This window comes from Typopeltis vanoorti, chromosome 6, assembly GCF_054136105.1.
Source record: "Typopeltis vanoorti isolate ZY-2024b chromosome 6, IOZ_Tvanoo_1.0, whole genome shotgun sequence".
Lineage (NCBI taxonomy): Eukaryota > Metazoa > Arthropoda > Arachnida > Uropygi > Thelyphonidae > Typopeltis > Typopeltis vanoorti.
In genome coordinates this window covers 133,850,883-133,866,454 of record NC_143554.1, presented here as the reverse complement: position 1 = coordinate 133,866,454, position 15,572 = coordinate 133,850,883, and the positions used below count along the sequence as shown (strand labels likewise).

Genomic DNA, 15,572 nt, shown 5'->3' with positions numbered 1-15,572 from the left:
CAAGGTTCCATAGAAAACTCATTTTCTATAGTTTATAGAAAACTCACCCATACAGGCAGATACATTCACCAACGACCCCCCCCTCACAACAATATGGAGTGGTGAAAACACTATACAACAGGGCTAAACTAATCTGTTCTAACGACATGGCCCTAAACACTGAAGTAAATCACATCCTCAACACTTTCTCAGCCAGTGGCTACCCCCCCCCCCAAAAGAAAAATCCAAAAAATATTAAAACCTACAAACCACAGCCACCCCCCCCCCCCCTTCCACAACAAAGATTACTCTAAATCCATCACCATTCCCTACATCCGAGGCACCTCGGAAAAAATTACCAAAATTTAAAAAAAACATGACCTCACCTCCTGTTACAGGCCTTACAGAAAATTGGCATCCCTTATCCGCTTCACCAAAGACCAACCACTTCCCCTAGTCCTACCTGGTGTATACCAGGTCCCTTGCAGTTGTAAACTGTCGTACTTTGGCCAAACAGGCAGGACAGCAAATATCAGAATTTCTGAACACAAGGACTACATCCGGTTTCCCAAGTACAGCCATTCTGGTCTTGCAGACCATGCTCTGGATACACGCCACAGAATATGGTGGAAGAAAGCTACAGTAATACACCGTAGCAAATACAAATTCGAAAGACTATTTATGGAATCAGCCTCAGCCGAAAGAAACTCTCCAAACCTCAACAAATTTGGTTATATGCGACTGCCCCAAATTTGGGAGGCATACATCAGCAGACCTTCAGCCCAACGGCCAAGAACACCTACTTAGTCCACTAGAGGGCACCATCAGGACTTCTAGGAGAACGATAGCTTCATATCTTTATTCTCAGTTACTGTGTTGTAGTGCCTGCGTGCACGTGCCTTTATTTAAGTTCCTTTTGAAAATGGCAACATGACGTTGCCGAAATATCGGAAATATTTATTAAAGTATAATTTAATTTATATTCGGATCTACGTTGTTCAATTCCCTAAGTGATTTAGAAATACATAACCAATATATAAGCCTGTCTACGGGAATTAATTACTCCACACTTCAAGGATATCTTTTTCTCCCGTTTTCATGTCAACTTTATCATCTCTAACTCCTTTTACAGCACTCTTTCCTCCATTTCTAAGCTTCTTCAATAACCTCCAGAATATCTTACCACCCTCTTGATATTTATTTTCTATGTTCTTGCCAAAGTCCTCCCATGACTTTTGTTTAGCTAGTTTTACACAGTGTTTTGCTTTCTTACATTTGTTTCTGTATTCTCTAAGAGCAAAAGCTGACTTATTTGCCAGGAACTTTTGATATGCTTTCTTCTTTTCCTTCACTGCCTCTTTAACTTCCTGTGTCCACCATGGAGTTTTGATTTTTCTATCCTTGCAAATTACCTCACCACATGCCTCTCTGGCTGAATCAATCAGGGTTTTCTTGAAGGCTTGCCACTGAATCTCAGGTTTGGTTCCTGTTCTCAAACTCCTTCATTTTTTCTCCAATAATCTTTGTGTATTTTAGTCTACAGTTCACATCTGAGAGCTGCTCAACTTTTATTCGCTTTAAAACTTTCTTACATGTTATTCTTTTCAATATGAAATTCATTTTATCCTGCTCAAGACTAAATAGTGATCACTTCCAATTTCAAATCCTCTGTACACTCTGGTGTCCTGCACAAGGGAGAAAACATCACTATCAACAATAACATAGTAAATGAGACTTTTCTTATTCCTTGCTTCTTCTCTCCATGTGAATCTGTGCACATTTTTATGTTGGAACATGGTGTTAGTAATAACCAGTCCATGTGCTGAGCAGAAATCCAACAGGTATTTGCCATTATTATTAGATTTGATCTTTTCTCCAAATTTTCCCAAAATATTTTTGTATGTCTGACAATCATTTCCTACTCTGCTATTTAGATCTGTAACAAGGACTAACTTTTCCTTTTTCATTGTGTCAGTTGCTTTTTCTAAAGCATCAAAAAATTCCTCCACTTCTCCCTTAGTAGAACCTTCTGTGGGACCATAGGCACAAATAAGTCTCATGGTCCAATTGCCCATTCTGATATTAGCCCACATCACTCTACTTGAGACTGCCTGCCATTCAATTAGATTAGCCTCACATTTTGTGTTGAATACTATGGCTACTGCTTCTTTTCCTTGATTGTCATTTCCTGAATATAAGATTTTGTAATAATAATAATAAATAATATGACATTGGATACCTAATCACACCAAAGTTGGTGTGATTAGGTAAGGCCTGACAGCCATTTTCACATGGCCACAATTCCAGCCTATTCAGATCAGTCTGGAAGTACTACACATCAGCAACATTGCTGATTACCCCTACTTATCTTTGCATCATCAGCAAACAGCTGTGTGTTGCATGTCAAATCCTTCCCAATGTCATTAATGTACAGATTGAATAAAAACGAACCAAGGACTGAGGTACACCACTGGTTACCTTGAATCTTGCAGATTCACACTCCCCATATACAACTTTTTGATATGTCAGTCAGCCATCCTCTTATCTATGTCAACAGCTCAAAATCAAATCCCATATTCTTCAATTTATGGAACAATCTTCCATGCTGTATTCTGTCAAAAGCCTTAACAAAATCCAAACGTATTGTCTAACTCAGCATTAACATTATTAAAGAATGTGAGTAAGTTGCTAAAACATGACCTTCCCTTAGTAAACCCATGCTATTCACTGCAAAGTACAGATTCTCTGTCAACCCATTTCTGAATGCGAGCCCTAACCAACTTTTCCAAAATCTGCACCACTACTGCTGAGATACTGATTGGTTTATTGTACTATTTAAAAATAGAAGAGCCTATTTTCTTCCCTCTTTTTTCAGAAATTTCATGAAAAGTTTTTAGACATAATATTTTACTACAACTAGTGTGATGTTTTAGTAACAGCTGCACACATGCAAGAGAAAATTAAATAGAATTCATTGCTCCTTTATATTTCATTCATTGAACAAAACATATAGGAGTAATAAATTCTATGTAGTTTTCTCTCATATGTGTGAAGCCATTATTTAAAGCATTATATTAATGTGCAGGTTTCCATTAAACGTCTAATAATTTACTAAAACTACCTGATGCCATCACATGAATCATAAATAAAAGTTTTACTTATTTGAATAGTCTTACATGCATATTTATCAGGTTATCATAAATGTGCATGCCAAGATTGGAGAAAATAATGCATCTCTATCATCACACTGTAAACAGAAATTATATAATAAAGAAATTCATAAACTGATTAATACAGTTATTATATACAGTACATCAGTAATGTAATATTTGCTTCATTCAATTTCAAACCATTATGAACTTCATAATGGTTTGAAACAACCCCCCCCTCACTTTTAACCGTTTTTAATGCTAAATATTTCGATTTCTAAATATGGAATGACTATTCATTCATTCTTAATACTGCTTAAATATTTAATTGTATTTTTTTTGTTTATTTATAAATTTGGAAATGTTAAATATTAACGTAAAAAAAATTCATTTCTACATGATTTTACACACATACATAACGAAATTTGTTATGTTATTAGTATTAAAATTGGCTAGTGGATTATATGTAAACCGGTTGCCCATATAAGGCGGGAGTTAGTAGTGCCACTTCATGAATGTATTGTTATTATTTACAAACACTTCCTGGAGTCGAGACGATTTTACACATGATTCTACAAATACGTGTGTGTGTGTGTATTTATTTATGTGTGTTTGTGCGCGCGCTTGTAAAATCATGTATGTATGTATATGTGTGTATGTAAAATCATGCATGTACATATATGTGTGTATGTAAAATCATGTATGTACGTATATGTATGTGTGTGTGTAAAATCATGTATGTATGAGTGTGTGTAAAATCATCTATGTATGAGTGTGTGTAAAATCATCTATGTATGAGTGTGTATGTAGAATCATCTAGACTCCAGGAAGTGTTTGTAAATAATAACAATGCATTCAGTAAGTGGCACTCAATCACGACTTAACATCGGCAGCCAGCTTACATATTCACTAGGCAACTTGATACTAACAAAACAAATTTCGTTTAAATAAAAGTGCTTCTGCAAATGCTAACTAAAAAAGGGGAATATATAAATCCAACGTGAGAATAGCCTGAATAACGAATAAATGCGAATATCAATATACGCTGGATGCATCATTCAAAGCGCCACAATTGTTACTTGACGTCGATACAATGTAAAATTTAGTTCGGGTTAGTAGTAAAATAGCCGCATCAAAAATAATTTATCAGTGATAATACTTTAAACAAATTTTCTCTGGAAGTGCTATACCATGCTAGATTTAAATTTTGTTGAATATTCAGTAGAATACGTATATAAAAACCATATACAAGTGAACAAGTTTAATGCAGGTTCTTAAACGATGTATTATCTGAAAGATATGAATAATCAGATGATTTAAAGTAATCATTTAAAGGAAAAGGGTTAGAGAAAATTAATGAGACCATCATTTCAGGTAAACTTACCCTTCACAGTAATACCTCTTTGCCGTTTCGTAAGCAGTTAATAAATAACGCTACTTGAAAATAATTGTGAATGATGGATATAAAGTTAATAAAAATGTCAGCTTTCAATTCTTAACATTCATGTTAAAGTTTGGCGGTAAACATTCACATTTCAGGAACACCATTTAACGATCTAGACAGCGTTCCCTCAGTTTTAATAACATTCCCCATCTTAAAAAATAATTGTATCCAATGCTCAGTCGCTTTAAGCATTTGGTTTTCCATGGTTTCAAATTGGAGTTCAGTACGAGTAGTGACGATCAACATGTGTATATTTTCTTGCACTTGGAAAATAAATGAAATAAATGGAAAATAAATCAACTACTATAATATATATATATATATATAAAGGTAGGATAACTCGAAGAAAATTCATAATTTTTGAATTACTTTATTATTTGTTATGTTTGTGGAATAGTTAAAATAAAAACTTCAGTTAGACTAAATAAACATAAATATAAAGGTAGCTATCCCTTCTTTCTAGAAAGTAAAAAAAAATGAGATGCGTAAAAAAAAAAAAAACGTGTATAATACTATTCAATATATATATATATATATATATATATATATATATATATATATATATATATATATATATATATATATATATATATATATATAAAGGAAATTAAAGTATTTCAATATATATATTGAAATTTATATATATATATATATATATATATATATATATATATATATATCTTGAAATACTAATATGATATTTAATAAATATTCATTAATATCATCAAGTCTAGAAATTGAGAGGTTTTAAGGTTGATTTTACAAGTAATATGGGTATTCATAATTTAGCTACACTAATTTTAAAACAAGGCTTTTTTTTCGGTTTCATGAGAATGGTTTACAAATTGGAAAGAGGGTGCCTTATTAATACAAAATTAATAATTGTTCATTTTTATTATTTCTGTACTTGAACACAATAAAAACATTTTATTATAAGAATAAAAAATAAATTCTCTTAAATGAATTTAGAAGTTGAGACTTTTTAAAGTTTTATTATTATTATTATTATTATTATTATTATTATTATTATTATTATTATTATTATCAACAGATCTCCATGGAGGCAAGAGACTCATCACGGGAGGTACCGTCAGTGGCACACCCAGAGGGGGGAGGGAAGGATCCTGGCCCTCTAAAAGAAAAAAGGAAAAAAAACACTAGAATATTTTCCAAAAATCTTTTCCTAATTAATAAAATTCATATTTTTTATTTATGTTGTGTCGTGTTTTCTATTTCTATACTATTTATGAATTAGCGATCACTGCAGATGCTCAGTCATAAGTCGTATGCGATGCGTAGTGTGTATTCTCAAATCGTCTATTCAACTCGGTCCCCTCCCCCAAGATTAAACCCTGAGTGCGTAACTGACCACTGTCACATGCACAGCTCATTATACTTTGACATAAATGCATTCGCTGTCTCTCCACTCAACACTCTCACGCAATGCATTTCAATCATCCACCACTCCCCATGAAAAAATCCACTACTCGTCGTCTTATACGGCTTTCAGGGATGACCTCATGTTCCCCCCTCATGTCTCCAGATATTTTATGAAAAATCTCATTCACGTTAATGTCGCAATTATCCCTTACCAACTTATACGTCTCGATCATGTCTCCCCTCTTCCTTCTATCCACTAGGCTTTGTAATTTGCATTCCCTCAATATATATCCTCATGTTCCACTTTCCAGAGACCAAAAACTAACGTAGTGAATCGACTCTGAATCATCTACAACAACTCAGTATCTTTCTGAAAACCAGGCGAAATCTGTGCACAGTTATCCATATGTAGTCTGATCAAATCCCACTACAATAGAATCATAATATCTTTACTTCTACACGTCAGTGTCCACATAATTCCCATAACTCGCTGTGTTGTAGTCACAATTTTAGTAAAATCTCCACGAAATTTCAAATCCCTATCCACAATCACCACCAGAACTTTCATATCCTCTGCTTCCTGTAAAATATCCCCACCAATCCTATACCCTGCATTCTATTTTGTTTTTTAAAGTTTAAAACCTTACACTTTTGCTACATTAAACTGACATTTCCATACTCTACCGCATTCAGATAATCTATTTAGGCCCTCTTGCAAAACTACAAAATCTGTTCTACAATACTTCTCATAACTCTTCCCAACTTTGGCAATTGTATATTACAAATAATTACTTTGATAATGTCATTTACATACAAATTAAACAACAATGCCCAAAAAACATACCCATGGGGCAAACAACTAGTAATTTCATTCTTTGTGATATCACTCCCCATGCATAACCTGCTGATACCGATCAGGCACTGATATCCAATTCAACGAACAAATCTACTGTCCAACTGTTCCGATGTAATTACTAGTTTGTCATATACAAACTATCGAAAGTCTTTTGCAAAATCTAAATATACTACTGTATATGCATCCCCCTTGTCCAATGTATTTATCGCCTTGTTACAATAAGTAAGTAGACTGCTAATGCAAGATCTTCATTTAGCAAACCCAAGCTGTCCATTAAAGTGAATTCTCTGAACCTAGTTCTGAATCCTCACTAGCTCATCTAACACATTACCATTACCCACAACTCCAGACAAGCTGATTAGCCAATAATTCGATTCCACAGTCTTATCACCCCCTTTATGAAGCAGAACAATTTTGCCACCCTTCCACTACTCCTTTGAAACATGGGATAATTTAACACTCATATTAAAAATATAAGTTAAAGCTGTTGTTAGTTGCTTTCCAGAGAAAGTTATTAACTCCCTTCCAGGAAATTAAGAGCAAGACACGCGGCAGTAAGCCATTAAACCCCATTGCCTTGTTAACATCAAGTTTACTAAATTTCTCAAGTACCTCTTGCTCAATGGTCGCTCCCCCATTCCCACTGCTCTGAAGTTCTGTGTTATGTCACAATCAAGGATGGTATACTTTAATGAACTGCTCAATACTAATAGACGCCATAGCGCAATTGGAAGAACAGCGGAGCATTGCACCATTCGATTGGAAAAGACCTAGGTTCGATTCTCGTCGCGACGAGGGAAATCCTTATATGTGCTTTTTCAGTTGAAGGTGAGTTAGCCGACCTCATACGGCTGAAAAAAAAAATTTACATTTGATGTCCATAGACGCTGTATGGTCACTGCCGTACCTCACATGGTTTTGGCAATGATCTCTTCTGCTAAGTGGTAGGGTCGCAGATTCCCTTTCCACACAAAGTTTGTAGAGCAATCAAAAACATCCATGCCCACGGCAGAATTCGAACCCCCAGCCTCTTGGCTGGAGAGCGAGCTAATCACTCGGCCAATCAGACCGGCTACCAGCCTAGCCGGCCTGGTTGACAAAGTGGTTAACATGTACGGCGGTAGCAAGGTTTTTTCTCCCAGAAACTCGGGTTTTTCATCCCGCGTACAGACAAATCGGCCTTCAGAATACACGCAATTTACAGACAAAAAATACTGTTGGTGATAATGGGCGACAGATGGCGTTGATGACAGTAGTGTCGTAGTTGGAGAATTAAGTAGTGGTGGAGAGGATGAGATGCAATTAGCAAAGTGAAGTGGTGTGCCTTCTCACGATGAGACCTTGGACTCCCTGGAGGTGTCACGTAATAATAATAATAATAATAATAATAATATCATCCTCAGTGTTTATCATTCTCCCATTATCACTGACCAACATCATCCTCCAATAAACATTCTTCCGTCTACTGGCCATATATCAATTGAAATCCTACGATTTCATTTGGCCTCATTTACTAATTGCTCATCATATTATGCTTTTGTTGCCCTTCCTAAGTGAGTAACTTTCATGGCTTGTTCTTTGTGCTCCTCATGTAACTGATTATCGTCACTCATCTTATGCTGCTCCACAATGCCCTTTTCTTGAGAATTGCATACCTCTTTTCATCCATTTTACACCTACCTTATTTATTCCACTGAGTTTAAAATATACTCATTGCCTTTGTCAGATATTTCTTGAGTAGAGATCAAGCACCATCGATTTCTTTTCTATGCAATTCCTCATTCCATGATATCGCTGCAAACCGCCTCCTGAGTTTATCAAAATACCCCCCCCTCCCGTTATAGTTTCACATATAACCTGTTCTCACAAAATTTATGACTGGCCATATCATAAATTTGTGAAAGTGATGACCATGAAGTTATCACTTGGTTAACACATTATGAAGTTATCAAGTGACCATGAAGTTATCACCCATGTGATAACTTTATGGTCACTTTCACAAACGGCAGCAAGATATCACACTTCATTTACAATAATATCTTCTAATGAGATAATCAAATCTAAAACCGTCGATCCATGTGTGCCTTCTATTGAGTACTACATAAGGTACTTGTTCTTTGGTTCCTAGTCCGTTCATTCCAGGCTACATTATCATAATTGAAATCGCCCATAATGTTCACCTTTTCTTATTAGCCAGACCACTTTGCTAAACATTTCTTTCTCACTGCCTTCTTCATTACCAGGTCTATATCAGCACCCTACTAAACATTTCATGCTGTCGACTTCCACTTCGCACCATACTGCTTCAAAACTACTGTCAGTATTTGCCTCCTTGCATCTTCACCCTAGATGGACACAACTCCTCTACCATCATCGATAGCACTCCTTCTTTTTGCCTTGTCTGACTTCACGAAAGACTACACATCTATCTCTGTTCCTGTCAGAATGTCATTCACATTCAACTGTCTTAAATATAACAACATTTTTTGGAGGAACGTATTCTTTCAATGGTACGATTTCATTTCAGCTTGTTTGAATATTTCTAGCATTTGTAAGCATGCTCACTAACTCATTTCTGTTTCTATAAGAAGTCCCTCTGACCCCACTTCTTGGATATAACTCCGCCACACTCTCCCCGTTCTTTTGGCTACCATCGCTGATAATACACCCTCCCAAACCTAAATATCACTGTTACAACCTTGACTGTCGTAATCCTTTCTTTCGCACTCACAAATCATCTCTTGAAACCATCATCTACACTTCTCACATAATGTCTCCATGTACACTCTGTGTTCCTTCTCCCTCATTCTCTTCACTAGTACCACTTAGGTGTCCATTCATAAACTTGCCCAATTTACGCTTCTCCTCGTTCACAACAATCCTTGCTTCCTCAGATCTTACATTCACTTTGTCATTTTCTCTTTGTGCAAAAATTTCTCCATATGTTCGCGTCAAATTCATTCAAATGTATTCTATCGATTTTACACAGCTCTATCCAGTGGCGCACCCAGGATTTAATCTTGGGGTGGGGACGAGCACTCATGATTTAATCTTGCGGAGGACGACTTGAGTAGATGATTTTTGCATACGACCTATGACTGAGCATCTGCAGTGATCGCCAATACATTATGATTGCCAAAATATCACATCAAATTACGTGGTTGTTGAGGAACACACTAACAAGCAGGGACAGGGAAGTTATTGTTCCACTCTATAAGGCATTATTAAGGCCGCATTTGGACTATTGTGCATAGATCTGGTGGCCAGGATTTCTTGGTGATACGGAAGTGGTGGAGAGGATTCAGAGGCTGGTTACAAAGATTGTTGCAGGTCTTCTGTGGGATGTTCCCTATGAGGATAGATTGATGATCTGTGGGCTCCAAAAACTAGCTGATAGACGTAGGAAAGGAGATATGGTAGAGGTATTTAAATTGTTAAAGGGATTTTACAGGTTTGATACTGATGATATTCTTAAGACCATGCAGGATGTGAGAGAACGAGGGGCCATCCCTGGAGATTGTGTAAGAGTGTGGTAAACAAGGGTGTTAGGACTAGATTTTTTACTTGGAGGGTTGTGAATGGGTGGAATGCTTTTGCCAGAGGTGGTTGTGAATGCTTCAACTGTGAATGAATTTAAGGAGAGGTATGACAGGTATTGTGTAAATAATGGTTAGTGTGTCAATGTCGGGTCTCCCGCGATGAGTCTTTTGACTACATGGAGACACCGTTAAAATAATAATAATAATAATAATAATAATAATAATAATAATAATAATAATTTTTTTATTGTTCTTTCAAATATGTACAATGTACAATGTACATATATAATTACATATGTACAATGATCATCTATTCAGTATATTATTTTACAAGGTTCAGCACTTTGTGCTACATATAATGAGATTTAAATAGTAATGATGATAACTGTATTTTATATAACAATCATAATGATAATTTACAATTATATTGTTCAGATTTACATAAGTTGTATAATATTACATGTTGTGGTTTACTTTTTTTTTTTTCAAGTTTGAAAAGGTGTGATTATACAACAGTATTTACACATATGCAATCTGAATATTATGTGTCTTTATTTTCACAATTATTTATTATTTAAAATAATAAATTATTTACTTTTAAAATATATTTTTTTTACATTGCATATATTTGTTACAGTTATTATATACATTACATACATTTGTTACAATTATTATATACATTACATTCATTTGTTTACATATGATACATTACTTACATTTGTTTACATGTGATATTTACATTACGTACATTGGTTTACATGTGATATTTACATTACGTACATTGGTTTACATATAATACATACATTGGTTTTCTTATGATACGTACATTACATGCATTTGGTTACATATGATACATCTTGGATGAGAACTAATTTTTTTCCCTTTCATCCTCGAAGCTTAAATGTAAGCTTATCTGAGGATGACACCAGTTGGTTATTATGTTTTTTTTTTTCTTTTTTTTTGCTGTGTTAGGATGCTACGGAATCTATGATTGAGAAATTCGTGCGCGCGCACTCACACGCACACGCACACGCACACACACACACGCGCACCCCCCCCCCCACACACACAATAAATTGGAATGTACTGATGCGTCGCTGAACTGGAAGCCTGAGCGAATATATTGTGTTTCATTAAGTTTGTATGGTATTTTGGGTGCGTGTTTCTTGTTCGTAGTATGTCCTTAGAGCTGTTTTCAGGCTATTGTAGTTTGTAAGGTTTCTGTATTCAAAAGGTAATTTGTTTATCATGTCTGGGATGTAGAAGTTTCGCGTGGCCTTTCCGTAGTGAATATTGTATTTATTATTATTATTATTATTATTATTCCTGATACCTCCAAGGAGTCCGAAGACTCATCGTGGGAGGACATCTACAACTGTCTCTACACCTAACCGCTACTACGAATCATCTCCATCAACGCCATCTACCGCCCACCTCCAACACCACCACAACTAGTAATTTTTGTCTGTAAATTGCGTGTGTTCTGAAGGGCCGATTTGTATGTATGCGGGATGAAAAACCCGAGTTTCCGGGAGAAAAAACCCTGCTACCTCCGTATGAGATCGGCTAACTCACCTTCGAATTGAAATCGACCAGATAAAGATTCCTCCCGTCGCGACGAGAATCGAACTTAGGCCTATTCCAATCGAAGGGCGCAATGTACCGTCGTTCTTCCAATTGCGCTACGGAGACGCTACTAATTATATGTGATATAATTAGTAGTCTGAGGTCTTGTTATACGGTATGTATTTCTAACTGTCCTGTTGTTGGCATCGAAATAATGTTTTAGCAAGGCTGCATAGTGACATAAATGTTTTGCTGTATTTTGTGTTCTGCCATTGCAATGTTTATAAGGTCGTGATTTTCTCTTTGTTCCCAAAGATCAGTTTTGTCATTTTGTACTGTAGCGACATTAATCTATTTAATTTGTAGGGTGCACAGAAAGCATACGTTGTTATAGCGTATCTTAGTATATTTTGGCATAGTGCTTTGTATATTAGTGTTTTTAGGCGTATGGGAACTATGTCTTTTAATCTGTAGAGTTTGCCACTTATTGTTCGGAGTTTGTTGTGTAGATGTTTTATATGGCTATTCCAGTTCATATCTGCATCGAGGTAAATTCCAAGGTATCGTATTGTTTCAACCTGAGTGATTGTAGTGGTTTTGCTGTTCTGGGTGTTTTTTGTGTTGGAAATGGATGTTGGATGGTTATATATTTGTTATCAACTGGTCGAGTCAGTGGATTTCTGAATATCATTAATTTTGTCTTTTCTGAGTTTAGGTGTATGGAGTTTTTCGTGAGCCAGTCTATCATCAGATTTATATCATGTTGCATATTTGTTTGGGCTATGCTTGCGTTATTATGGATGGATATTATTGCTGTATCGTCTGCGTACTGGAATATCTTACCTTTGAGTGGTAACTGAATAATATCGTGCGTGTAAATGTTGAAGAGAGTTGGGGAGAGTACAGCTCCCTGTGGCACTCCACAGGTTACTGGTAGCTCTCTGCTTCGGTTTGATCCGATACGTGTGATATGCTTTCTATTTTGGAGGTAGTTTGTAAACCACCTGTGAAGAGGCCCGTCTATTCCAACATGCCTCAGCTTTTCTAACAAGGTTTGATGTGTAAGTGTATCGAATGCTTTGGTTAGATCTATAAAGACTACCATGGCTATTTTGTTTTTGTCTAAGGCGGTATTAATTACGTCTGTAAAGTCTTCCAATAGAGATGTTGTTCCCTTATTTTTCTGAAAACCAAATTGTGTTTTGGGGATAATATTAAAGATCTCAGTGTATGCTGTGAGTTTCTTCAGTATGATCCGCTCCATAATTTGATTGTATATTGGTATTGTTGCTATGGGTCTGTAATTGCTGATTAAATTTCTTTTTCCTTGTTTGTATATGGGTGTAATTATGGCGGTCTTTAGCATACTTGGTATCTGTTCTGTTTTAAATATTTTATTTATTAGTTTTAGTAGGATAGGACTTAACCTAGTTGCATGTTGCTTTATATCTTTAGGTCTGATACCATCTATTCCTGGGCCTTTATTTGGTTTGATTTGATGTATTGCTGAGAGAAGTTCTGCTTCTTTTATGGTTGGGAACCATAATGTCTGTTTTGATCGCGGTCCAAGTGGAGGGTCTCGTTTTGTGATTTGGGGAATATTTCTGTTAAGTTCTTGGATGGAGTCTGCAAAGTATTGGTTAAAGTCATTTGCTAGTTGTTGGATAGGTTTTGCGTCTTTCATGAAGCTGTGTTTTATGGTTTCGGAGGCAGTGGTGTATAATAATAATAATAATAATAATAATAATAATAATAATAATAATAATAATAATAATAATAATAATAATAATAATAATAATAATTATTATTATTATTATTATTATTATTATTATTATTATTATTATTATTATTATTATTATTATTATTATTATTATTATTATTATTATTATTATACCTGTGATTTCTGACCTGGCCAAGGCAAAGTATCTCCCGAGCACTACTTCGTTCGCCTTGCGTTCGTTGTGAACGCAACGCGAACGGAGACAGTGATTACTGAGAGTCAGAGGGTATTCCCACCTTATGTGACCGCTAATTCATAAGTAGTATAGTAATAGAAGACAGGATACAACATAAATAAAATAAAAAAAGAATTTTAATTACGAAAAGATTTTTGAAAATGTTTCTAGACTTTTTTCCTTTTTCTTTTTTGGGGAGGGGATGGCAGGGCCCCTTGGTACTCTCCCTGGGTGCGCCAATGGCTCTATCTGCCACCCAAATTCATCCCACACATTTACAACATGAAGTCCTTTCTCATCACACAACTCTGCTAGCATACCATTCATAATCTTTGCTCACCTTCTCAATTCATCGTTTAATTTCCTTGTAATATGCATTTTTCTAATTAGGATCTATTAGTTTTGAAAACAGATTTCTTTTTCTTTCTTTCTTTTTTTTTCTTTTGCATAACCAAATTTTACAAAATGGGAACAGAAAATAACAACATACTGATACGTAAATATTATAATAATTATTACGTGACACCTTCCAAGGAGTTTAAGGATTCATCATGGGAGGCCATCCTAATCACTATACAAAATTTACAATCGCCAGTACTGAAGTCTCCAACCACCATTATTATTACGTTATAGTGGTTGGAGACACACAGGGACATTACTGTCATGATCACACAGCACCACCTACAACCACCAACAACAGTATTTTTTTTCCTGTTCTTTGCGTGTGTTCATGTGGCAGATTTGCTTTATGAGATGAAAATCCCTAGTTCCCGTAAGGATGAAATCTGCTACCTCTGTAGCAGAGTTTCCTAGACCAACTAATTTACCATCAAAGGAAAACGTCGATATAAAGATTCCTCTTGTCACGAATAATATCCAAATCTTGTCTTTTCTAATCGAAGGACGAAATGTCCCATTGTTTTTCCAACAGCGCTACGGAGACGAATAGCCGACTAGATTCGAAACCAAGAAGTGTTCCTTCGTGTAGTCAAGTGCCATGGTGTGCGAACGCGACATCCACTGAGCTACACAGGCTATATCATCAATAAAACTAAAATACAACCTAATTTAACCATATTTAACAGAATTCTTCTCTTCGTTCATTTCTACAAAGATATAATAACTTAAATGCTAGAATTAAATAGAAAAAAGAAAAACCGCACCATATTTACCTACGATAACGACAACGACGTTAATTTGTGTTATTTGTGCTCGTGTAGTAGCAACGTATCTTGGGTTGCAATGCTACAAACCCAAACTGCACGTAAATCACGGGTTACCCCCACTAGGTAGCGATTTGGTGCGGTCTGCATTGAATGCAGCTCCAGCATTGAGTATACTAACCAGTACTGATACTAGCCCTAGTCCTCACAGAACATTGACTATTGCAAAATATAACTATTGGTACAAAATGAATTATATAAAATACTATTCGTGCGGTATTTTATTACAAACAAGAAAATAACGGTTTTTAGATACATATATAAAAATTTAAGAAAGGCGATAAAAAAAACACGAACTTTCATTTTATACTGGAGGGGCTACAGCCCTGCTGCTCTTATGCACGAGCCGCCACTGGCGAGCACCAATACTGTGCGAAACGATCTTTGTTTACTGAATATCCACGGAAGAGTAGTGGCACACAAGCCAAATATCACAACAACGAACAAGGTGGGTCTGGCCTGGTGCAAAGAGTGTGTGAAC

At 35.7% G+C, this 15,572-nt stretch overlaps 1 protein-coding gene across 1 annotated transcript in view; it reads right to left on the bottom strand.

Annotated features, from left to right (window-relative positions):
* Irbp (Inverted repeat-binding protein) overlaps window positions 1-4,810 on the bottom strand; it is a 252,925-nt gene extending 248,115 nt beyond the window's left edge. The window contains exon 1 of the mRNA XM_090393723.1: window positions 4,513-4,810. The gene's annotated coding sequence lies outside the window, so the exon portion shown is untranslated. The remainder of the gene's footprint in view (window positions 1-4,512) is intronic.
* Window positions 4,811-15,572: the final 10,762 nt, after the last annotated feature.